Below are 26,309 nucleotides of genomic sequence, written 5' to 3' on the forward strand. Positions count from 1 at the left end.
GATTATACCAGTTGATCCTAAAGGAAATCAGTCCTGAATATTCATTGGAACGACTGATGCTGAAGTTCCAATCCTTTGGCACCTGATGCAAACACCTGACACACTGCAAAAGACCCTGCTGCCAGGAAAGACTGAAGGCGGGAGGAGAAGGGACAACAGAAGATGAGATGGTGGATGGCATCACCTACTCAATACACATGAGTTTGAGCCAGCTCTGGGCGTTGGGGATGGACAAGGAAGTGTTGCAGACAGCAGTCCATGGGGTCACAAAGAGTTGGACACAACTGAGCAACTGAGCTGATATATGGAATATGGGAAGATCCCCTGGAGAAGAGCATGGAAACCCACTCCAGTATTCTTGCCTGGAGAATCCCCATGGACAGAGGAGCCTGGCGGGCTACAGTCCATAGGGTCGTAAAGAGTCGGAGAAAACTGAAGCAACTTAGCACATGGGTCTAAAGCCCTAGAAATTTCTGCAGTGTCTTTTTCCCCAACCATGGGATGCCTTCTCTGTTCATATTTGCCCAAAGGCTTGTGCGCATGCACACACACCCACACAAACACACAAATGCTGATTTGTCTAAAGTAGATTTGGATATGTGTTTCTAAAAGTATAATACCATAAGGGTCACACACATTTTTTTAGCATTGGGAAATGTAATTAATATAAAAAATGAACAAGATATTATAAATATTATTAAGTGACATGCAATTACCACTCACATCCCTGCAGTCTCTCCTGTGTGTGTGTTTGTGTGTGTGCACGCACACACACATGTGCTTAATAGTTGAGTTCTGTCCAACTCTTTGAGACCACTCGGACTATGCCCATCAAGCTCCTCTGTCCATGGGATTCTCCAGGCAAGAACACTGGAGTAGGTTGTCATTTCTTATTCCCAGGGATCTTCTGGATCCAGGGATTGAACCTGAATCTCCTGCATGGGCGGGCAGATTTTTTACTACTGTGCCACCTAGTTTAGTTCAGTTGCTTAGTAGTGTCCGACTCTTTGTGACCCCATGGACTGTGGCATGCCAGGCCTCCCTGTCCATCACCAACTCCTGGAGCTTACTCAAACTCATATCCATTGAGCCAGTGATGCCATCCAACCACCTCAACCTCTGTCATCCCCTTCTCCCACCTTCAATCTTTCCCAGCATCAGGGTCTTTTCAAATGAGTCAGTTCTTCACATCAGGTGACCAAAGAATTGGAGTTTCAGCTTTAACATCAGGCCTTCCAATGAATATTCAGAACTGATTTCCTTTAGGATAGACTGGTTGGATCTCCTTGCAGTCCAAGGGACTCTCAAGAGTCTTCTCCAACACCACAGTTCAAAAGCATCAATTCTTCAGTGCTCAGCTTATTTTATCATCCAACTCTCACATCCATACATGACTACTGGAAAAACCATAGCCTTGACTAGATGGCCTTTGTTGGCAAAGTAATGTCTCTGCTTTTTAATATGCTATCTAGGTTGGTCATAAATTTTCTTCCAAGGAGTAAGCATCTTTTAATTTCACGGCTGCAGTCACCATCTGTAGTGATTTTGGAGCCGAAAGAAAGAAAGAAAGTCTGCCATTGTTTCCACTGTTTCCCCATCTTTTTGCCATGAAGTGATAGGACTGGATGCCATGATCTTCGTTTTCTGAATGTTGAGCTTTAAGCCAACTTTTTCACTCTCCTCTCACTTTCATCAAGAGGGTCTTTAGTTCTTTTTCACTTTCTGCCATAAGGGTGGTGTCATGTGCATATTTGAGGTTATTGATATTTGTCCCAGCAATCTTTATTCCAGCTTGTGCTTCATCAAGCCCAGTGTTTCTCATGATGTACTCTGCATATAAGTTAAATAAGCAGGGTGACAATATACAGCCTTAACGTACTCCTTTTCCTACTTGGAACCAGTCTGTTCCATGTCCAGCAATAACTTTTTCTTCCTGACCTGCATACAGATTTCTCAAGAGGCAGGTCAGGTGGTCTGGTATTCCCATCTCCTTCAGAATTTTCCACAGTTTCTTGTGATCCACACAGTCAAAGGCTTTGGCGTAGTCAATAAAGCAGATGTTTTTCTGGAACTCTCTTGGTTTTTCGATGATCCAGTGGATGACGACAATTTGATCTCTGGTTCCTCTGTGTTTTCTAAATCCAGCTTGAACATCTGGAAGTTCATGGTTCACATATTGCTGAAGCCTGGCTTGGAGAATTTTGAGCATTACTTTGCTAGCATGTGAGATGAGTGCAATTATGTAGTAGTTTGAGCATTCTTTGACGTTGCCTTTCTTTGGGATTGGAGTGAAAATGGATGTTTTCCAGTCCCGTGGCCACTGCTGAGTTTTCCAAATTTGCTGGCATATTGAGTGTAGCACTTTCACAGCATCATCTTTTAGTATTTGAAATAGCTCAAATGGAATTCTATCACCTCCACTAGCTTTGTTCGTAGTGATGCTTCCTAAGGCCCACTTGATTTTGCACTCTAGGATGTCCGGCTCTAGGTGAGTGATCACACCATTGTGATTATCTGGGTCGTGAAGATCTTTTTGTATAGTTCTTCTGTGTATTCTTGCCACCTCTTCTTAATATCTTCTGCTTCTGTTAGGTCCATACCATTTCTGTCCTTTATCGAACCCGTCTTTGCCTGAAATGTCCCTTGGTATCTCTAATTTTCTTGAAGAGATCTCTAATCTTTCCCATTCTGTTGTTTTCCTCTATTTCTTTGCACTGATCACTGAGGAAGGCTTTCTTATCTCTCCTTGCTATTCTTTGTAACGCTGCATTCAAATGGGTATATCTTTCCGTTTCTCCTTTGCCTTTAGCTTCTGTTCTTTTCACAGCTATTTGTAAGGCCTCCTCAGACAGCCATTTTGCTTTTTTGCATTTTTTTTTCCTTTGGGATGGTCTTGATCCCTGTCTCCTGTATACTCTTTAATTAAATTGTTTTGGAAAATAAGTTTATTGCATTTTTTTCCTAAATGTAAAAGCAATAATGTGCTTATTGTAAAATAAATGTTTGGAAAATATAGAAAACTAAGAAAAAATTAAAGATACAAAAACTCAATTAATACCACAGATCAGAGGAAAATCACTAAATTTTAGAGAGAAACTACTCTGGGCTTAAGCTGAAAAGTTCTGGAGCTAAAGTGCTGAACTGGAAATTTCTTTCTGTTTCGATACCAAATCCCTAACAGTGGTCACATGTTTCAAATGTTCAATGGAAGGAAAGGCCACCATTACAGAAAGAAGCAGAAAGAAAAATGTTTAGGATATTCACAGAGAATAGTTACCTCATTTTTTACTAAAAGCTAACTAGTTCCATCCCCATTCCACTCACTCATCTTACCTGATTATAGCAAAAATAATTCAAAAGGGAGAGTAAATATACATGGTCTAACAACTATGAGAAAAAGAATGCTCCAGGCTACTGACATTGCCAGCCCACTCCATCTCAGCACACAGAAAGCCCCTATCCATTTTCACCTGGAAGATAATGTCTCTGACTTTGAGCAAATCCACTCCTAAAGGCCCACTGAGCAGAATATTCCTACCTCTTCTTGAATAAGGAGTCAGAATGTTGTATGAGGAAATAATATTTGAACTCCTTTGAGAGTCCAAAACCATAATACAAAATAAGACATGAGTATGGGTAATTAACAGGGAGCAGCGGCAATTAATTAACATGAAATAGTGGACTTCCCATGTGGCTCATCGGTAAAGAATTCATCTGCCAATGCAGGAGAGGCGGGTTCGATCCCTGGGTTGGGAATATCCCCTGGAGAAGGGAAAGGCAACCCACTCCAGTATTCTTACCTGGAGAATTCTAGGGACAGAGAAGCCTGGCTGGGCTACAGTCCATGGAATAGCAAAAGTGCTGGACATGCCTCAGTGACTTCACCACCACCAGAACAAAGTGGCAAGTTATTTAGTGTGAGACAGTGGAGGGGATGACAGCTGAGGGGCACTTGCTGTGAGATCCAACGTTACTCCTTCCCTTCTTTCAGTGCCCCTCTTGGGGGGATGCTTCCACGTCCCCCCTCTGCTGAACCTGAACTTCCTCTGGCCAAACAAATGTGCGGCAAGTGCTGTGAGTTAATGAGATGCAGAGGTTTCAGAGCCTATGTGTTTTGCCATGCCTCTTTACTCATTCCAGATAGCTATGGTTCCATCACCCTAAGTTCTAAGGGAAATAAAAGGAACAGAGAACTAACCAGTGCAGGATCTAGCATGAGAAAAATAAACATGCCAGTTATAAGTTAATAGGATTTATGTGTTGTTTTATGCATAATAACCTATTCTGATGGATATACGCCAAGTACCAAAGATTTCACCTCAGAGATGAGAGACGTAATTTCATCTGAGATGAGACATATAACAGATGACACCAACAAGGAGGAGTACAGCAAACACAGCTGTGAGAACTGAACTGCGAAAGAGATTTGTTTTTTAATATAAGAGCGAAAGGGAAATTTCTGGAAGCTGCATAGACTCAATTTTTTTCACTATGTATTTGATTTTGAGTCATATGTTGATTTTACCCAATATAATACCCTGAACACTTTTCATGTTTTGAACATTTGGGGAAAGCAACATTTTTAATGCTTATCTATCTCACTTATTTACTTATTGCACCACTGACATTATCTATTATATGCCATTTCAATACTATAAAAACGTCATTATCTTGATACTCAAGTTTTGAATATGCAATTTTATAACCTTAGTTGACTATGAATTTTACTTATTTAAAATCTTTTTTGTACTGTCTCTTATATTAGATTATAGCTCCTTATATGTACATTTTGTTTATTATTTTCTCTTAATTTCCCTTGATACTTATTCCAGTAAATTACACAGAGCTAATACATACAGTCATTATAACTAGCCAATTAACCGAATAGTGCTATGAACATGCTTTTCTCTGACTCTTATGGAGATAACTAACAGGATGGTGGGATGTTTTCTTAACAATGGTTTATGTAAGGGTGATGTAACAGCATAAACTTTTATATTTACTTGTAGTAAGGCTAATTCCAATTTTATTATATTCTACTTTTCATATAGATGGTCAGGTTCTCATTAAAGTTCCTTAGAAGACACTTTAAGAAAAATAGCAAAAGCCAATACTTTAATATATCCAAATTTCTGTTTCGGTTCTTATTCAATAATTAAAAGCTATTAAACGCGGTAAGATGTTACAAAATCAAGTTCATGGCTGATTCAAATGTGAAACAGATAAGTATGTGAATGAAAGAAAAACTAAAGTCTTTACAACTAATCATCCATAGATGATAAACATTCATGCAGACAATTTAAATAACCCAGAAGGGAGAGAAGGAAAAGAACTAAGCGTCACTCAAACTATCATGTATGCTATACAATTAGATTCTAAATTCACCAAATGTAATGTATTGATAAGATACAGTAGGGTGATAGTTGAGAATGATAGCCAAAATTCTGACTTGAGCAACAAGGTGATACCATTCTCTAAGAAGGGGGAAATCTAGGTTGAGGGGCTGAGTTGAAGGGCAAAATTCTCAAATAATTATGGACATGTGGGAAAATGTGAGAGCTGGTGTCTAATGTGTATATACACAATTATCCATTTGTCAGATTGGTGGTAATTTCCTACACTTATAAACCTGGTTGGTACAGTATCTAATCCTATTCATTAGCTATTAATAGTTATGTCCTGTGATTTAAACTTACAAGAGGACAGAAAAGCAGTGGAAAAATAGCAAAATGTTTTACTAAGGCAGTAAAGTAGAGAAAATAAATGCTTACACAATAATATGCTTTAACTCATTTGGAGTAAGTGCTGGTCATTAAATATAGTCAAAACAGTTACCATGCTGTGAATTACAGGGTCTTAAAAATTCCTTTAACTGATACTTGACTTGTTAGAGTATAATGGTGGGAGGAGAGAGGAGTATCACAATAAATAATTGAGTGCAAATTCTAGGCCTGTCAGCAATGATTTCTTATGTATTATTTTCACTTAAACAGTGAAAGAAATGACAAAGGCATAAATAGAATGAAAGCCAACTTAATGAAGTCTCTTTTACACAGCTCAGCAATGCTGAATCTAAACCAGTTTTCAGGCAGGGCAATTTTGGCACTAGAATCAGATCCCATGACTGGTTTCCTGGGATCAAAGCTGAGATGCACTTGTAGCATTGTGTTTATTAAATGAGCCAAAATGGTTAATATCTTCATATCATCTGCTTTTTGCATTTTTTCAAATTGATGGTGTCTGCAATATCCTTTTAAATTTACAAGACTTTTACTGTAGTAGAGACAGGCTTCTCTGGTGGCTCAGATGATGAAGTATCTGCCTGCAATGCAGGACACCCAGGTTCAATCCCTGAGTTGGGAAGATCCCCTGGAGAAGAAAATAGCAAACCACTCCAGTGTTCTTGCCTGGAGAATCCCATGGACAGAAGAGCCTGGCGGGTTACAGCCCATAGGATTGTAAAGAGTAGGACATGACTGAGCGACCAACACCACCACCAGAGATGTGCTGCAGATTAGTATACACTAAATTGCTTCAGAGTTTTGAGTGCAGCAGTAAATCTACATGAAGAAACACTACAGACTTTCAAAAGCTAATAGGTCTCCAGTACAAGTCAGTCTACTTTTAGCCTCTAAGAGTGTCTATCTGAACTGCCACTGATCCAAATTTACATCATCCCTATAAAATCAAAGCAAGTCACAGACGTAAAGAACAATCCTATGGACACCAAGCGGGAAAAGGGGGGGTGGAGGACTGGGGATAAATTGAGAGACTGGGATTGACACATATAAACTATTGATACTGTGTATAAAATAGATAACTAATGAAAACCTACTATATAACACAGGGAACTCTGCTCTATGCTTTGTGGTAACCTAAGCAGGAAGGAAATTCAAAAAAGAGAGGATATATGTACATGTATAGCTGACTGACTTTGTTGTACAGTAGAAACTAACATGCCATTGTAACAAACTATACTCCAAAGAAATTCCTTTTCAAAAAAAGCAAGTCAAAGATTATACTGTATTGACTTTCCAAATACTTAAAATTGTCTAGAAACAAACTTTGCTTCAAGAAAGTCAGTTAGTTCTGGATATTAATGCATTCATTCAACCATTTTATTGAGAAGGTATTTAACGTCAGATATCAGGTCAATACTAATATAATCAAAATATTAAGTGTACCTTCCCCATCTTTCTTTGAAACCTAGATATATGACCTGAATTGTGAATTTTAAACACCCATGGCTGATTTATGTGAATGTATGGCAAAACCACCACCATATTGTAAAGTAATTAGCCTCCAATTAAAATTAAAATAAAATTAAATAAATAAAATATTGGGAAAGTCAAGCCTTTCTCACAACTGATGTTTCCAGAGCCCTATTTTATCTTGAAGTCATCTGCTTGCACACCCATCCATTTGTGAAACTTAGGACTTCTAACGGAAGGTACACACACGCAGTGGTGGCTCAGTGGTAAAGAATCCGCCTGCCAATGCAGTAGCCACAGGAGACACAAGTTCGACCCCTGGGTTGGGAAGACCCTCTGGAGGAGTAAACAGCAACCCTCTCCAGCACTACTGCCTGAAAAATCCCATAGACAAATGAGCCTGGTGTGGTAGACAGTCCAAGGGGTCGCAAAGAGGCAGACACGACGGAAGCAACTGAGCAGGCATTCCCACACATGCACACCTGGCTATTTCTCAAGTTTAATGAAGCTGTTAAACAATGTACTCCTGGGGCTTCCCTAGTGGGCCTGGGTCTGAGTCGCCACATTTCCAATCCAGGGGGCCTGGGTTCAACCTCTGGTCAGGGGATCCCAAGTGCAGCAGCTAAGAGTTTGCATGCCACAAATAAAGATCCCTCAAACCACAACTAAGACCAGCCAAATAAATAATTTAAAAAATGTTGTACTCGCGCGTATGAAATTAACATGGCAGAATGTACAGCCTTCTCCCAGCTCTTAAGTTCCCTGTGTCTCTCCACTAAAACTCTCTTCTCTTCCTCCACTCTCCTCCATCTCTCAAGACCTAAAGGGCAGTGTGCTCGGCGTTCAGGCAGATCTTGCTTCAACAGTGTTTGGACAGAACAGATCCAGGGACACCCCTTGTTTCATTCTCTGACCACCCTCCAACCTTTTCTCCAGTTGGAACCTTTGGAACCAGCTGCTCAGCTGTTCTCCGCCACCTCGACCAACCAATTTCTTTCTTTTTTTTTTTTTTTTTTTTTTGAGCTTAAAATTCCTTATTACCTATCAACCATGAGCTCTTGGATTCCTCAGACTTATTCCAATGAGGCGGAGGCTGTCGTCAGCCTGGTCAACGCGCTTGTGCGGGCCTCCTACACTTACCTTTCTCTGAGCTTCTTTTTCGACCTCCACAACGTGGCTCCGGAGGGCTTGGGCCACTGTTTTTTTCCCCCACAAAACGGCGGAGGAGCAGCAAGAGGGAGTCACGTCTCTCTTCAAGTGCAAATCAGCGCTGTAGCTGCTCCCTCCCCTTCCAGATTTTGCTGAAGCCTTCTCAAGATGAGTGGGGTGAAACCCAGCACACCGTGGAAGTCCCGTGCTCAGAGAACAACCTGAAACACCCTTGTGATCGCACGTCCCAGGTTCTGCCCTTGCAGACCCCTACCTCTGTGACTGCCGGGAGAGCCACGCCCTAGAGGAGCAGGTGAAACTTACCAAGAAGATGGCGACCAGCTAACCAATCTCTGCAGGCTGGCTGGTTCTCAGGCTGGGCTGGGCGAGGATCTCGTGGAAACTCTCACCTGTAAGAAGGACTAGCAGCTTCCGAAGCCCACCAGCCTTTGGCGGGGCCCTTTTGGTGTCAGGGCTTTTATCTGAAGGCCCTCTCTGCAATCACTAGTTGGATTTTTAACCACCCTGAAATTCTCTCCCAAACCTTGGACCAAATGGAAACAATAAAGCTTTTTGCAGCAAAAAATAAATAAAAGACCTAAGCAAATTCTTTCCCCAGATGCATGCCTGATATTTCTGTCTTATTTTATTGAAATGTTCTAAGTCAAACACAAGCCTCTCTCTAGAGAGTCTGTTAAGTTGTATGTTCCAGTAAAATCTCTAATTTAAAGAGCAAGGTTGTTGAATATAACTCATTTCAATGAAGGAAATGTTCAATATTCATCTTGTCCGTAGAATATCCATATGTGACTACTGAACATCTTAAGTGTAGCTAGGACAAGTAAGGACCTGAAGTTTTATTTAATTTTCATTAACTAATGTTTAAATAACCACATGTGACTAGAGGCTACTATATGGAACAGCAGCACTCTAGAGCAAGTAACTTCTGCCAAGCATTCAAGTACTTGCTTAATAATCAGGGTTGTATTAGCAACCAAGTCAGTAAGTGTGTCTTTATAGACCTCATTTTATTCACATTAAACATTTTAATCTCTTAATGGGGGGGGGGGGGGGAGACCAAGGACTGATTTGATGAATTAGACTCACCTGAATCAGAGTTTCAAACTTTGAAAGTGAAAATGTTAATCACTCAATCCTGTCTGACTCTCTGTGACCCTGCCAGCCTCCTCTGTCCATGGAATTCTCTGGGCAAGAATACTGGAGTGGGCTGCTGTTTCCTTCTCCAGGGGATTTTCCCAACCTAGGGACTGAAGCCAGTCTCCAGCATTGAAGGCAGACATTTTACCATCTGAGTCTTTTGAGTTTTAAGTCAGTGTATGAAACAAGCAAAACAAAGAGGTCTAGAAGCCCTCCTATAGCTTTCCTGGTGTTTTCTTGCCACATCAGAATAGCTTCCAGCCCTGATTAACATGAGATCACTAATAATATGTGTCCCTATACTACCTACACAGAAGGGATCTATTTTAATTGTGAAATAACTTCATTTTATACCAAATACCATAACATTTCCTGAAAGGTGATGCCCACACATCCACAGATCTCATTCCCCCAAATTCACAGACTCCCATAAGCAATCATGGACAGACCAGGTGCATCTGCTCACAGCATTTCATAGATAGAAGACTCTCGAAATACTAAATACCATTAGTGCATTTCCCAGCAGTTCTGTAATTAGGATGTTTATAAGAAGACTGCTGGGTCACCTTTGTTCTTTCTTGGAGGCATTTTCCAAGTAAAGGAAGAGAATGGATCGAAGACCTGATGCTTACACATTCGCTTCCTGCTCAAGAAGCTGTGTTCACTGATGCTCTGCTGAATCTTAACTTAATGTGCATCCAACAGTTAGGCAGCTATGGTGAGAATGTATTACTGGTTTAGCATCATCAAAGATGTAGCTCTATATTTGGTTCAAGTCCAAAAATATTAGGGGGGCACTGAAAATGAACTCTTACTATCAGCTGCAGGTTACCTATAGTATGGAAATCTAGAGTTTTAATGTCTAATATAGAAGCCAGTAGTCACATGTTGAGTCCTTGAATGTGACTAGTTCAAATTGAAATGTACTGTGAGAACAAAATGCACACCAGTTTTTAAAGAATTAGCATTTTAAAAAGGAATGTGACATATTTCATTAATACTTTTACATTAATTACATGTTTAAGTGAAAATATTGTGGATATATTTTGTTAAATAAATTATTAAAACAAATTCCACTGTTTATTTTTATTTTTTTTAATGTGACTATAGGAACATTTTAAATTACCTATGTGGGCTTGTCTTTTGCAATTCACATTATATTTCTATTGGGCACCCCTGGTCTAAAATATCCTAATTCAAATATACTTTTTTTTTTGGTTAAAGTTCAAAGCCTCTTTTTGATCTCTACAAATTCCAAGATATTACATTTCCATGGCACTTCTGCCAAATACTTCCTCTACACACACTATCTCTGTTTTGCTCTATACCAGCTCAGCCCAAAATTCATAACCTTTATTAGTTATTGATTTAAAGGAAAGGATTTACAAGTATAGAAATGTTATTGACAATTTATGGGCCAGAATTGTATCTTAAGATCTCCTGCATTCTCTTTGCTTGCTTCCTTTTTCTTTTTATTCTTTGTTCATTCTTCCTTTTCCTCTCCTCTCTCCTCAGGAACAAAACAATCTTTCTCCCACAAAGCAGTTTAGCAGGCATGGTATTTTGTTTAAGCATGCTTTTGAGGTCTGTCTCTTTACCTGAAGACAGGCAAAATTTCTCCCCAGGATAAAGTCTAGGGAATGCTTTTTTTCTTCATCTTTTTATTCTTGAAATACAAAGATGAAAGCCACTGGGGAGATTTTGAAGTGTGTTCATAATCTAGAGGAGGATACAGAGAAGTAAAACAAAAATGAAAATGGAATATGAAAAGAGCCACAATCAAGCTTTGCATAAGACGCTATGAGACTATAGGGAACTAACAACACGAATCGTTAATTACACAGATTGACAAAAGCAATTGCAGCTGCATCATTTTGGCTGCATTCACCCTATGCTCTAGCCAAACAACTATGTGGTATTCAGCATTCACTCTACCCCAAATTCTCTACTCCGGAGACTTTCGTATTTTAATACAATTTTATAACAAACACCCTCATTTAAATAAAACCCTATGGGAAAAATGTGAACCTATGACTCAAATAAAAGCACAGTCATTTTTATTTTGGTGACAGGTGTGGGGTCCCACTTATTCACTCCTCTTTGCTATTGTGAAATAGGGTAACCCCTAGTGGGACTTTGAGGAGTACAGTGTAAAAACCATTTCTCTGTTGCCCTGGCTCCTGAGACATTCTCTTCAGCAATTTTCTAACAAAACCTTTTCAGTCAGAGTTGAGAGCTTCTCTTCCAAACATCCCTAAAGTCAGCTTCCTGTTGTTCTTCCCACCCTCAATTTCTTACGATGTGTTTTCGTCCAACATGGCCTCCACCCTGCTGTCTAAAGGCTGAAAACATCCAAATCTAGACTTCCAACACAATTTTCATCCAGGTTTCAGGTTCCGATAGCAACATGCCTGCTAGATAACTAGATAGCTCCTATTGGCTTGAAGTTCCACAGGTACCTCCACCTCTACCTGCTCTGCACTGCACATATGAATGACAATTCGCATAACCTGAACAATTCTTCCTCCAGTATATGCCATCCCAGTTGGTGGCACCTCTTAAAGTCGGCTAAGTTAAACAGCCAGGAGTGTTTTACTTTCTCTTTCACTTATTCCACACCATCTTCATAAATTACTGCTACTGCTAAGTCTCTTCAGTCATGTCCGATTCTGTGCGACCCCATCCCTGGGATTCTCCAGGCAAGAACACTGGAGTGGGGTGCCATTTCCTTCTCCAATGCATGAAAGTGAAAAGTGAAAGTGAAGTCGCTCAGTCATGTCCGACTCTTCGCGACCCCATGGACTGCAGCCAACCAGGCTCCTCCGTCCATGGGATTCTCCAGGCAAGAGTACTGAAGTGGGGTGCCATTGCCTTCCCCACATAAATTACTAAGTCCTCCTAAATATTTTTTCAACTTGTCCCTTGTGGTAGACAGAATAATGATCCAACAAAAAATGTTTCCATCTTTATCCCTCATACCTATTCATACATGGTAAAAGGAACTTTGGAAAGGGGATTCAGGTAAGGATTTGTGAGATGAGGATAATAATATAAGATAGTATTATCTGTGTGAGTCAATCCCAATGTGAGTCATTATAAGAGGGAGACAGGAGGGTCACAGTCAGAGATGTGATGACAAAAACAGAAGTCAGAGGGACACAACGGGAGAGAAAATGAACCAAGGAATGCAGGAAATCTGGAAAAGGCAAAGAAGCAGATTCCCCCCTAAAGCAACCAGAAGGAACACAGTTTTGCTGATACCTTGATTTTAGCCACATAAGACCTATTTCAGACTTCTGACCTCCGAAGGAGTAAGGTAATACATTTGTATTGTTTTAAGCCATTTAAATATGTGCATGGGTGCTAAGTTGCTTCAGTCACATCTGACTCTTTGTGACCCTGTGGACTGTAGCTCACCAGGGTCCCCTGTCCATGGGATTCTCCAGGCAAGAATACTGGAGTGGGTTGCCATGCCCTCCTCCAGCAGATCTTCCTGACCCAGGGATTGAACTTGCATCTCTTATGTCCCCTGCATTGGTGGGTGGGTTCTTTACCACTAACGCCACCTGGGAAGCCCCCATTTAACTATGTAGTAATTTCTTAGCACTACTTTATTACAGCAATAGGAAATCAATACATCCCTTTATCTCAGTCTCAATGTCCACAGTTCTGGTTTAGTTCTTGACATGTCTTGTAAAATAAACTGTCAGGACCGATTTATTGTGATTCTTCTTACATGCTAGAATCTAGTCTCTACCCACTATGGGGTTTTGTGAAACTTCCCCCAAGGAATCATATAAAGATTGTTCACCAATGTTGTATGTCATCCCATACGACCTTTGCTTACTTCTCCAGCTTTACGCTTCTATACCTCCCACAAACACCACTTGAGGTCCTGTAGTAGAGAAGAACAAACTTGATTCCATATTGGATCTCTTCCTTATTCCTAACTCTAACCCTTGCCTTCTGTTGCCTGTGCTGAGTCATGCTGGGCCAGCTCCTTTTGTAAAGGAATGTTACCTAAAGCCTGAAATGTACAGAATGGCCCCATTCTCAAGGCTCTGATCTTTAAAGGTATAACACTTTTCCACTGGTATAGAGATAAAAAGTTGCAGACAGAGAATAACATAGAAACCCCTTGACCTGACCCGTGTGGACAGCTGCAAGAAAAAAGGGTTCCCAAAATAAGGAGTTTGCAACAACCAGCCACACTCCCTCCCCTTTTTGTATAAAATAAGCCTGAATTCTAACTTAGGTAAAGATGATTCTTTGGAACACTAACCTGCCACCTTCCTGGTCTGTCTGCTTTCCAGATAAAGTCGCTATTCCTTTCCCCAACAGTTTGTCTTTTGATTTACTGGCCTGTCCTGTGGTGAGGAACACAAGCTTGGAGTCTATCACCCCGTGCACTCTGTACAGTTTCTTCCTCTATGGCATTACACACATTGCACCCACCAGCTAGACTGCTTTCCACAATCTCAACCCTCCCATTCCCTCTTTGCCTGGTTAACCTTTAATGCCAGGTTTATTCATCACCCCTCCAGGATCTCATCTCTATTCTCTTTAGGTGGGATTTGGTTTTACTCTTAAAGACTCCCATAAGCCCCCATGCATGCCTCTATCCAGCCTTTATAACACTGTCTTAAATTTGTTTATGGGTCTCTTTTTCACTGTTAATTACTTGAGAAAAACAGTACACAACAGTCAACTACGGCACACAGTAGTTGCTTTTATATGTTGAATAAATTAAATTATTCCATTAAACTACACAATATTGTACATCTATACAAAGACTAGTTTCTAACAAAGGGATGGAAATAATTTAACAGCAAATTGGAATATTGAGAAACTGTGATAGAAACATATGTCACCAGTGAGAGAAATTTTAATGCATGTTATAAAACACCACAACTCATTCTGTTATTTATAACCTGGAAAATCCATCTAAGATAGGAAATGGTGTATAAAACAACCCAGGGTTGCAATGGTAAGTTTCTAGTTTAAGAGTACGAATTACCTTTGCGTTGGTATGATGCAGATAAAACTCATATTTGCTCAATGAAGGAAAAAGATTTTATAAGATAAAAAGTAATTTAAAATTCATATTCATATTGGAACTCAAATGAAAGTCTCTGGAATGATCTCCCTTTACCATATTTATCTTATTATATAGCTGAAAGGCTAATAAGCCCGGCTCAAGGCTTCTTTTTGTTGCTTCATTTAGTATGGAGTTAAATTGTGGAGACTATCTTATGATTCATGCGATATTAGTATTTGAAAATTATACTACCTGGAAACTTCAGATGATTGGGTCAAAAATTTGACCAGGCAAGCTGAGAAGTGAGAAAGTTTGTTCTATGCTTCATTTTTCTCTGAAACCTAGAAAACAGGATTGAATTCCCTGGATAATGAAGCAGAAGATTTCAGTAATCCACAAATGAAATGGACTTCTCTTGCTATTATGGCAAACTAACCATCTTTATTCTTCTTTATGTTTTACTTTGTCTTTTATGGATGACAGATGCATAAATAACTAAAAAAAATTGGTGGTAATTTATAACATGCATTGATATTTCATTGGTACAAACATTTCTATCACAGATCCTCAGTATCAATTGAATTTCCTAAAACAACTCTCTACCACTGGACGAGGAAATGGCAACCCATTCCAGTATTCTTGCCTCGGAAATCCCATGGACAGAGGAGCTTGAGGGGCTGCAGTCCTTGGGATCTCAAAGAACTGGACACAATTTATGGACTAAACAGCAACAACAATCATTCTAAAAACTGATTTGAATGGAACACATTCTTATTGCATTACTGCAGTTAATTTTTTCAAAACTATTACCTTTAAAAAAAAATACTATTAAGCAGTTTCTCAGTTCATGACCCATCATCTTGATCAACATGTGCAATACCTCTCCTGGTTTTGTTGCTGTTATGCTGTTGTTATTATTGTTATTTTCCCCCTTCATCTGCATCTCCATGCTCCTTGCCTTCCAAATTTCCCTCCTAAATGCTTTAACTGTCACGGAAAATTGCTGGCTTGTCTGTGCTCTTCATTATCACGTAGTTCTAAGCATTCTAGAAATTTTTTTACCGAAGAGTACAGATTTATAGACTTTTTAAAGCTATACTTTTCTTTTTAATTTCTAATTTTACTATATTATCATTATCATCTCCAAGATACTGATTCCTTGACCTTTAGGTGGTTTTCACTGAATTCCAACAGAAACTAAATTTCTGTGGGTGGTACATGGAAGTTCAAAATAATATTTGTTTATTGGTATTAAATACACACATATGTATATACAATTTTATACATCAACATATAATTTACATGTAATTAATTGTAGAAATATAATTACTATTTTCAAACATTCTATAGCTTCATGTCTTATGTGTTTGATATAAACAATTTCTGAGGAAGTGTTAAAAATTTCCAATTAAAATTTGCAGTTCATCCAAATCTCCCTGTCGTCCTATCCACTGCTCACCCCCACTTCACCCCTACTAAAAAAATTTCTGAAACCAAGAAACTAAAAGGAACATGGAACTGTTAATTAGAAGTAGAATCATTTTTACTAGCTATAGGCTCAGGGTAGGATTGTGGAAATCAGGTCTATAATTTGAGTTGAATTGTTTTACTATTTGCAGGATTTTCCGGTGGTAAGAGAACCTGGCAAATTACACTTCCACTCTTAACATCTTCCCACAGCTGGATAATGTATTCTCCTGGTGAGTATCAGCACACCCTGTGACCATAAGTATCGCAAAGAACCAGTAGTACTATCATCAATCCTTCCCACTATCAGTCCTTTTACCAATGGAGGTTTCCTGCACTTTTTCCCAGTAAGCAAATTCAATAATTATGAACAGACTAAAAATAAAACATTTGGTGGCTGGAGAATATGAATAATTTTTAAATGTTTTTATTTAAAGACATCTGAAATGTTCCAGACACTTACTGTGTGATTTTGGATGCTTTGGACTTGATTCTAGCTTGCCTCCTTTTTTCCTAAGAGTGAGGACCTCCAAATGTTGTCGTGAGGATAAATAAGTTAGTGTATAGTGCTTAAATAGTGCTAAAGGCAGGTAATATGCATTTGTTATGCATTAGCTATTTTTATCTTGCTGGCTGCATCTCACTCTTCTTAGTCTTTCTAACTTCTGGATTTATTCGTGTTTTACATGAATGTGTCTGTGTATGTGTGGTATGTGTGTGATATAGAGGAAACATTTTATAGTGAGTGCAGCCTCTGAGAATTCTTCCTCCTCTAAAATATGTACCCATTCAGTTGTACAGGAACCTGAAAACCATAACTGGATTCTGTTTGGGGTTAAAATTTATTACCTGACTAAAAGATCTGAGAGTTCATCTGAGTTTTTCTCTTGACTGGAAGATGTGTGTAAACTCAGGCACTGGATACAGAAGGACAGTACAGGGAAAAATAGAAGTAGAATACAGTCACACAGAGATGGAGATAAGAAATGGAGAGAACGTTTCCCAGCTTCCTGTAGCTCTCTGTTCCAGGCTTGGGGCCTCTCTGAGGCCAGACCACATTCCTGACAAATGGTTCTTCAAGGTATAGCTATAACCATACATCCCATTCCCACTTTTGCTTCATTACTTGAACTGGTTTCTGTTACCTGAATCTAATAAACTCTAAGTAATAGTCACAACAACCTGATTGAGGCTGAAACACGTCCATTAAGGCTGAAAAATGCCCATTAAGGCTGAAAATTGTGTTTTTGATGGATCAGAAGATGAAACATTAATCACTGTTGGACATCTTTTCTTTAATCACATTCCTGAAACCACAAAGGCTAGAATAGCTGTCAACTTGATCAAAATATGGAAAAAATAGAGAATGACATAAATGGAAGTATTCTGAAACTATATAACACATCTTGTCGTCATGCAAAATAGACAGCCATCTCAGATCCACAGTCTTACTAGGGCCCCTCTATCCTTTTCCCATTTAATTCCCTTGCCTTGCTCCATTTCCTACCCATCTCAGGCAAGTTCATTCCATGGGGCTACACTCTTCTCTTTTTACACTCTCTACAATGGAAATCCGCCAAGTTGGATTTCTGCAATGGAAATCCATCAAGTTGGGATTTCTGCAATGGAAATCCATCATCTTCAACTGCCAATTTTATTTACCCATTTAATCAAAAACTATTTGTTGGGCAATTAATATCTTCCAGGTACCATGATTGTCAGATTATAAATACAAAATACATGTTTTCTGAACCCATGAATGTCCATTTCTATACAGAGCACATCTAAAGTATTGGGGTGAGAAAAAGAAGTGGTTCTTTCCCATAACTGATACTTACTCCCATGTAGAAACCACCATTTCAGGGAGACACTCTTAGCTTCATTCTAGAAAAGTAGTGCCCTAATCTTACTGGTGAGTTTGGAAGGAAAAAAAAAAAGAAGCTGACTATACGTCTTTTTTTCTTGGGAGCCATCCTGGCCTCAGGGGGCATTAATTCTGCTGTGCTGTTTCATGTCTTAAGTTTTCCAGGGTCAGAGACCCAAAGCAAGAGGTGTGAAATGGTACAAGACTGCCTGCAAGGGAGTGAGGAAATCTTTCTAACTCCAGAGTTCAATGGTAGAAAGCCCACTTGCCCTTAGCTATGAATCGTATTCTTCTATATTAGCTGCATCAACAATAAAGGTGATCTTTTATTCTATCTGCTTTAAAATTTCCACTTACAGCTTAACTGATTTATAATTCAAAGAGGGAAGAGAGGTGTTATGTATAAGCCTTCCCGAGAATATTAACAATGTGTATCTAAATCCTCTCCTCTCACCTGAGTTCTTGACTTATAATCTGTTGATCAGCGGATGCGTCCAGATGGAATTATCACTACCTCAAATTTAGCACTTCACAAATGAAAATGTGCTCTAATCTCCAATCAGCTCAAAAAAGGAAATCAGAAGTTTGCCATCAAACATATCTGTTCAGTCACGTGCTCCCTTATTTGTTAATTTAGCTCATTCAGGTTGGACTTCCCTGATGACTCAGCAGATAAAGTATCTGCCTGGAATGCAGGAGACACAGGAGACCCAAGTTCAATCCCTGGGTCGGGGAGATCCCCTGGAGAAGGAACTGGCAACCACTCCAGTACTTTTGCCTGAAAAATTCCATGGACATAGGAGCCTGGTGGGCTACAATCCAATGGGTGGCAAAGAGCTGGACAGGACAGCACAGCACAGGCTTGACACCATGGAGTCACCTATGACCCCTGCTCCTCTGAATCCTCCAAAGTAAGTCAGGCAAAAAGATTTCACTTTTTTGCTAAATTTCTTATTCATCTGCCCTTTTATCTCCAATCCCAATCTAGACTTCTTCATGCCTGTTTATTGCAAAAACTCTTCAGCTAGATTTTGCTGAACCCAGATTTGTCTTCACAAACTCTAGCAGAGCTGACAACTTTGCCCAGTTGCTACTTTGACCATATGATTCCCTTCAGAAATGCCTTCAGTGGCTTCCATCCTCAGATCACACACATTTTCCTGATCTAAAGGTGCTGCCATAAGTGACCAGGATACAGTCAACTTCTCTGTATTTACCATCCTCAATTCTACTTGGACTTAACTCCTCTATGAACCAAAGGCAGAGTATCCTTTTAATATATGCTTTTCATCAAATTGTAAACCACATACACACATCTTTCAAGTCAACATCTACTCTACAAACAATCTCCTTCAAATGTTTAAGGACTAATGCAAAGTCCAACACACATTTTTCAGTTAATCCCATAATGTATTCAATTATGTGTCCCTGTGGTTTATTACAGATTCTTCTTTATCCAAGCTGAATTTGTGTGAGATTCAGCTGAAGAATCATGATACACTTCCCATACCATAAAGTTCATTGTAAATCATAGAGTAGATATGAAATAAATATTTAATGGCTGATTGACTTATAAATATAAGAAAGTAGAAAGTAATTGTTTTCAACCTAAGAGATGATTTGATCCAACATTTAGGAACTTAAGAGTGATTTAAGTAGTAATCAGAATTTCTACTCTGATCTTTTTGACTTTCTCTGTTGCTCGAGGCAAGCATTTTAGCTATTTTGGACTCATTTTCTTAATCCAAAAATGGAAGTAAGACTTGTCATCTGTCTTATTCATAGAAAGTGTTGAGGAGTATCCTAGTCAACGCAAAGCACATGGCTAATACAAAGTTTAATAAAAATGATAAATAACATCTATTACGAAATTGAACCATTGTTCAATTTCTTCTGCCCTTTCAGTCCTTTGATTCAATATTCTCTCACTAGAATCTGAAAGCTGTGATTTGAGAAAGCACTTTACTAATAATCATAGACTTTCCACATTAACCTTTTCTTATCATTAGCCACACCTGGATGATATCAAATTATTCTTTTAAGGAAATCAATATATCACTATAAATACAGAGAAACATCTGGTAATGGGACTTCAGGTTAGGGAGACTTGGGTATGGAAAAACTGCATCTGAGCAAAATGGAAAAATGGATGGTTCCTGACTTCAGTTCCCCTCATAGAAAGAGTGACTATCACTGCACACAGATAAGATGCCTTTGTGAAGGTCCCAGAACGTGGGGATGAAGCTGAAGCACACACCTGGACCACAGAAGTCAAGGAAAAGCACATTAAAAGGGTAAGGACACTTGTTTCCTTTTGGCCATATCTCCCCTGCCCCAGGCCAGCATGCTGCCACACCCAGGAGGTCCCCTTCCTCACAGCCTTGGCCTATAATTTCTCCAGGGCAAAAAGGAGGGCCCAAGGCAGATACCCAGCTTCTCCAGCATGCAGAGAGCTTCCCAGGAAATCCTCTAAGGTATTTCCTCATGGGATTTACCTGGGGAACAGCTAGAAGTGGGTGGAGGAGCTTATAGATCTTGACAGACAACTTTCTGCTGGTAGTGACGCTTGATCTTAGATTCCAGCCAGCGGCTCTGTCCATCTGTAGACCCAAGTCGGTGGCCCTGTCTGGCCAGAGAGCTTAGTAGGAAGTTTTGCTGTGTTTCAGTCCAAACAGACTGAAACAGCCAGTAGGCTGTCCCAGTGGCAGAGCCCATTCTGTACCCATGTCTAGACAGTGAAGCAAGTCTGTGGCTCCACTCAGCTGCTAGACATAGCCTCCAGCCCTGCCTGACCAGCAAGCCCAGCCAGAGACCTTGAGCAGCTGTGATGCTCACCCTGGAACCCAGATGAGGCAGAGAGCCAAGCTGGCTGCCCCACCCAACCACAGAACATAACTTCCAGTCCCATGGCATGGCCTGGGAGCCCAAAGCATGACCCTAGGCATTCCCATGTTGAGCCCACACTGCCAGCTAAAGGCTGAACACAGCCATCTTCCTCTTCTAGGCTCCACGTGCCCAGGGAACTTGGACAGCCGCCCTTGCAGATCACAGACCCCAGCACCACCCAACTGCAGGGTACAGCTGGAGGCCCTGCTCCGCCAGGGATCCCAGCCAGAGACCTAGACTAAGAGTGGATTGCAGCCAGCAGACTGCGTGATTACAGACTGCAGCCAGGATTGAACACAGGGTCCTACCAGGGGCACCATCCAGCTTGGGGGGCACAGCCTGAGGAACACACATTCGATTATTGTGAATACTAGCAAATGAAATTCAGCATTAAAAGGACTGTACACAATGACCAAGTGGGATTTATTTCAAGGATTATAAAGATGGTATAATATATGCAAATCAATAAATAGGATTCATCACATTAATAGAAGGAAAGATTAAAATCATATGATTTTCTCAATAGATGAGGAAAAGGCATTTGACAAAACAGAATACTGTTTAATGATAAAAACTCTCAATAGATTGGGTATAGAAGGAATATACCTCAACATACACATGCATGGCAAGCCAAATAGCTAACATCATATTTAATGATGAAAGGTTGAACACTTTTGCTCTAAAATAAGGAAAAAGAGTGCCTACTCTCACCACTCCCATTCAACATAGTACTAAAAGTCCTAGCCAGAGCAATCAGGCAAGAAAGAGAAATAAAAGGAGTCCAAATCAGAAAGGAAGAAGTAAAATTGCTTTTGTTTGTCGATGACATGATTATATATTTAGTAAACTCAAATACTCCACCAAAAACTCTTAGACAAATACTTTCTGATCTCACTAATATGTAGAATTTAAAAAGTCAAATTCATAGAAAGCAGGTTGATGTCTACCAAGGACTGAAGGGTGGTGGTAATGGGGAGATGGCCAAAAGCTACACATTTTCTGTTATAAAATGAATACATTCTGCACATGTAATATACAACATAGTGACTGTAGTTAAGAATACTGTACTGTACACTTGAAATTTGCTAAGAAAATAGATCCCAAATGTTGTTATCACAGAAAAAAGCGGTTGCTGTTTGAGGTGAAGGATGTGTTAACTAACCTTAATGTGGTAACCATTTCATAATATGTAGCAACTCATCACATTGTACTAATTTCATAATATGTAGCAAATCATCACATTGTACTAAACTTACACAATATTTGTCACTTGTATCTCAACAAAGCTGGGGGAAAAAACAGTACCAGAGAACTCCATATTTTCCATGGATCTGTTCTTTAAGTAATCTCAAATACTTTTTGTCACTTTATTTCCCAATTGCTTAAATAAAATTCTTGTTCTCTTGTTGGAAGAGTCACTTTTCATCAATTGTATATTATGAAGAGTGGAAAAAAAAACTACTAAACATTCTCCTCCATATTTCTCCAGAACCAGAAAAATTTCAAATATTTATCATACTGACATTTCTCATATTAACCCATTAGAGTCAAATGAATGAACTTTTACCTGTGAGACAATGATTCTGTTATAGTAGGTCATTCAAGGTAGACTTTTGTTTAATGTTTTCATTTGGACAAAAAATAAATTTAGAAGTTAAGAAGAGATGTAAATTCATAGTACCAGAGAGACTATCTCTCAAAAAATATTACAATCTTCCTAGAGATGATAGTTAATGAGGTTCAACATTGTAGATCAGATGTGATCTGACTTGGAAGAGAGAGGGGGAAACATGCTAAGGAGAGCCAACAATAAAATTCCTGGGAAAAGAAATTTACCTCATTTGTTGATTACACATTCCTGTAGTTACTTTCTCTTTCGATATTATATGTTGAGCCTATTGTACTTTACAAATACTTCTGGCAGTGTGAACTAATTAGGTAAAATATAAGAATAATAAGAAAGTGGTAAAAAACAACTCTTTTACTACTGAAATAATTATATTTAGAAGTTTTGCAAAACAGTAAAATTGGAAATTTTGATAAGGTTCAATGTTCACGTCACATGTAAATTTCATTTGTCTCTACCATCTCCATCATACTGCGTAAAGACCACAATTTTGAACATTGCCTAATAAGTCCTCTGCAACTACTCTTCTTCCAAAGTACATTATGAATTTGTGTTGTGCTCTAGGAACACTGATCTTGCATCTATTTCCTTTAACAAATGTTGCTTGTTTTTGGCTCAGGGCCTTTATCACACAGTCTACTTTGCCTATAACCCTCCTCATCCCACTTCCACTTTACCTTGTTAATGAGCACCCATCCTTCAATATCAATTCATATCATATCATTAGGAAAGCCTTCCTCAACCTCCTAGACCAGACCATATTGGAGTATACTGCATTCTAGCATTTGAGATTTACCCTAATTCTTAACAAGACATGTGAGTGATCAAGGGGAAAATATCTATGTCCTCAGCTTTTTGAATCATAGACAATACTAACTCTTAAGCACTGTATCTCTAGCATCATTATACTGCATGGCATGGTGTAGGTGCTTGTTGAATTTTTGTCGAATCAGTAAATGAATAATTAAACTTTGATTTTAATGCCTTGAGTAACAAATTTGAAAGGAAAATGACAATGCAGGACTGAGAAATAAACATAAGTTTAAGATAGAATCCAGAACATTAAAAAAACTTTTATGGTGTATTGAGATTTTAGGAAATGGAGTACATAATGATAGTAATGACATATTGTATATTTACAATGTTAATTACTATGAGAAAAGTAAGATTAGTCTCTTATTTTTAACAAAAATTGGAATGAGAGGAAAATAATTGGCTTGCTCATACGTTTCTTAGGGTTATACTCATTTATACTTAGCAATTTACTTTATTACAGCTAGAGGGTATTTCAATTTTTATAGTAATTTAACCTGAATTAACACCCTTGAAATTCTCTTTCATGTCTTTAAGAGATTAATAAATCTTCAAAGCTAAAAATTTAAAAGGTATTGAATCCTAATTATATTTTTATTTCTAAATTCCTTCAAACATCAAACATTGTAAGATCATAGTTTTTAGTTAATGTCTGCTGGTGACCAGGTGTTCTTAAACTTAAGACTATAAAAACAATATAGTGGCTATGAGGACCCAACCTTCAAAGTCAGATTTCTACAAAGTCTGAAAATGTAATTCTTAGGGCATGTGGAGGCAAAATCAACAGTACAGTTATCTAGGACCTGCCTACCCATCCCAGGATCAGTTCAGTTCAGCTCACTCGCTCAGTCGTGTCTGACTCTTTGCGACCCCATGAACCACAGCATGCCAGGCCTCCCTGTCCGTCACAAACTCCCGGAGTTCACCCAAACCCATGGCCATTGAGTCGGTGATGCCATCCAGCCATCTCATCCTCTGTCGTCCCCTTCTCTTCCTGCCCCCAGTCCCTCCCAGCATCAGGGTATTTTCAAATGAGTCAGCTCTTCGCATCAGGTGGCCAAAGTATTGGAGTTTCAGCTTCAACATCAGTCCTTCCAATGAATACCCAGGACTGATCTCCTTTAGGATGGACTGGTTGGATCTCCTTGCAGTCCAAGGGACTCTCAAGAGTCTTCTCCAACGCCACAGTTCAAAAGCATCAATTCTTTGGCACTCAGCTTTCTTTATAGTCCAACTCTCACATGCATACATGACCACTGGAAAAACCGTAGCCTTGACTAGACAGACATTTGTTGACAAAGTAATGTCTCTGCTTTTTAATATGCTGTCTAGGTTGGTCATATACATCATCTCAAATTTGTATGAATTAGAATCTGCCTAAAATTCACAGTAGAATATTATTAGATGTAGTTCAGCTGCAAAGTCATTGTGAACCTAAACCAGGAGGTTTAAAAGCCTAATTATGTATTATCTAATTTTTAACACATTTTCAATAAATACATTTCTATTCATATTCATTAACTTTAAGATAAGTATATAAAATAAGTATAAATACATATCACATGGTTTGTATTTCTCTTGAAGTGTTTAAATTTAACAGGTGCAAAAGTTATTAGTAGTTTCCTTTCTTATTGTTCACCCAAAATATATCATTAGGAAAAAGTGCTACTTAATCTCCTGTGTCTACTTCAAAGAGAAGCTGAATCATCAAAGATACAGATTTTCTTCTGCTATTTCAGACTGTTATTTGTTTTCATGATACTTTTATGAAAAAGATACCTTATCAAGACTATAGGAACCCAAATATCTTTTCATGGGATGAGTTCATAGTAGGTCATTTGCCATTTTGTCTATTTAAGGCCCACTTACCAGCGTGAACTAGCGATGCAGAAGGGGGTAGAAAGAAAGAAGAGGAGAAAAGAAAGACTGAAATGCTCCACTTTTCTTACATTCTGAAGGTAAGACATTTCACGGAATTCCACAGAATTGAAGAGACTGCTTAAAGGTAATACAAACTGCTTCCAAAAAAAAAAAAAAAACTTACCAAGAAACCTAATGAATAACCAATACTGTTCATTTATTGAATTTATGAATCTAAAACACTGAAGACTTCCCTGGTGGTCCAGTGGTAAAGAAAGCGCCTGCCAATACAGGGGACATGGGTTCGATCCCTGGCACAGGAAGACTGCACGTGCCAAGAAGCAACTAGGCCAGTGCATCACAAGTACTGAGTCCATGCCCTGGAACCCGTGAGGCACAACTACTGAAGCCTGCAAGCCCCAGAGCCCACGTGCTACAGCAAAGAGAAGCCACTGCAGTGAGTAGCCTGCACACTGCAACTACCAGTATCCCCCCTCACTGCAACTAGAGGGTAGCCCCCTTTGCCACAACTAGAGAAAGCCTGCACACAGCAATGAAGACCCAGCACAGACATAAAAGTAAATAAAAATCAAATAAAACATTGAGCACCTATTATACTTCAGTTGAGTAAAAGATAACTAGATGTTGCAAATGCAGGCAGAGAAAGGAATTAGGCAAAATCAATTTCAAAGCTGCACTATGAGTTCCACTAAAGAAGTGTGCTGCAGAAGATGAACATGGTCAGCAGTCAGATCCTAACCCAACTTGGAAAAAGTTTCTGGAATTAGTGATTTTTGAACTCAAACTTGAATGTTGGCTAGAAGTATGCTATGTTGGGCATAGAAGACATCAATGGGGGAGGATAATATAATTCCTGTAGGTATCTGTAGAATCCCTACACTGTTTCAACTATGTCAGATGGAATAATGGCATCTTTTTCTTTGTTAGACTACTAAAAAGGCATTTAATATTGTGGCAGAGAATATGGAGGTGGCCATTTGTAGCTGGAGAAAGAAATGTGGCAAATTATGGAAAGTACTGTGTATGGTATACAGAAGTATGGGTTTTACCCACCCAGGGGGAAAAAAATTAATAAATGTGAAACTATCGAGGATTTTTACCATTGCTGTGTTTTAGAAAGAACATCCTGGGAAAACATGTGAGGCTGAATTAGAGATAGACGGGATATACGACTTTTGTTAAGATGCAAGAAATAAGAAGACCGAACCAGGACAG

At 39.1% G+C, this 26,309-nt stretch overlaps 1 protein-coding gene across 2 annotated transcripts in view; it reads right to left on the reverse strand.

Moving 5' to 3' along the window:
• Positions 1–26,309, reverse strand: part of SLC7A11 (solute carrier family 7 member 11) — a 248,002-nt gene that overhangs the window by 132,322 nt on the left and 89,371 nt on the right. The gene's annotated exons all lie outside the window — the stretch shown is intronic.

Source organism: Cervus elaphus, chromosome 5 (genome assembly GCF_910594005.1).
Source record: "Cervus elaphus chromosome 5, mCerEla1.1, whole genome shotgun sequence".
Classification (NCBI taxonomy): Eukaryota; Metazoa; Chordata; class Mammalia; order Artiodactyla; family Cervidae; genus Cervus; species Cervus elaphus.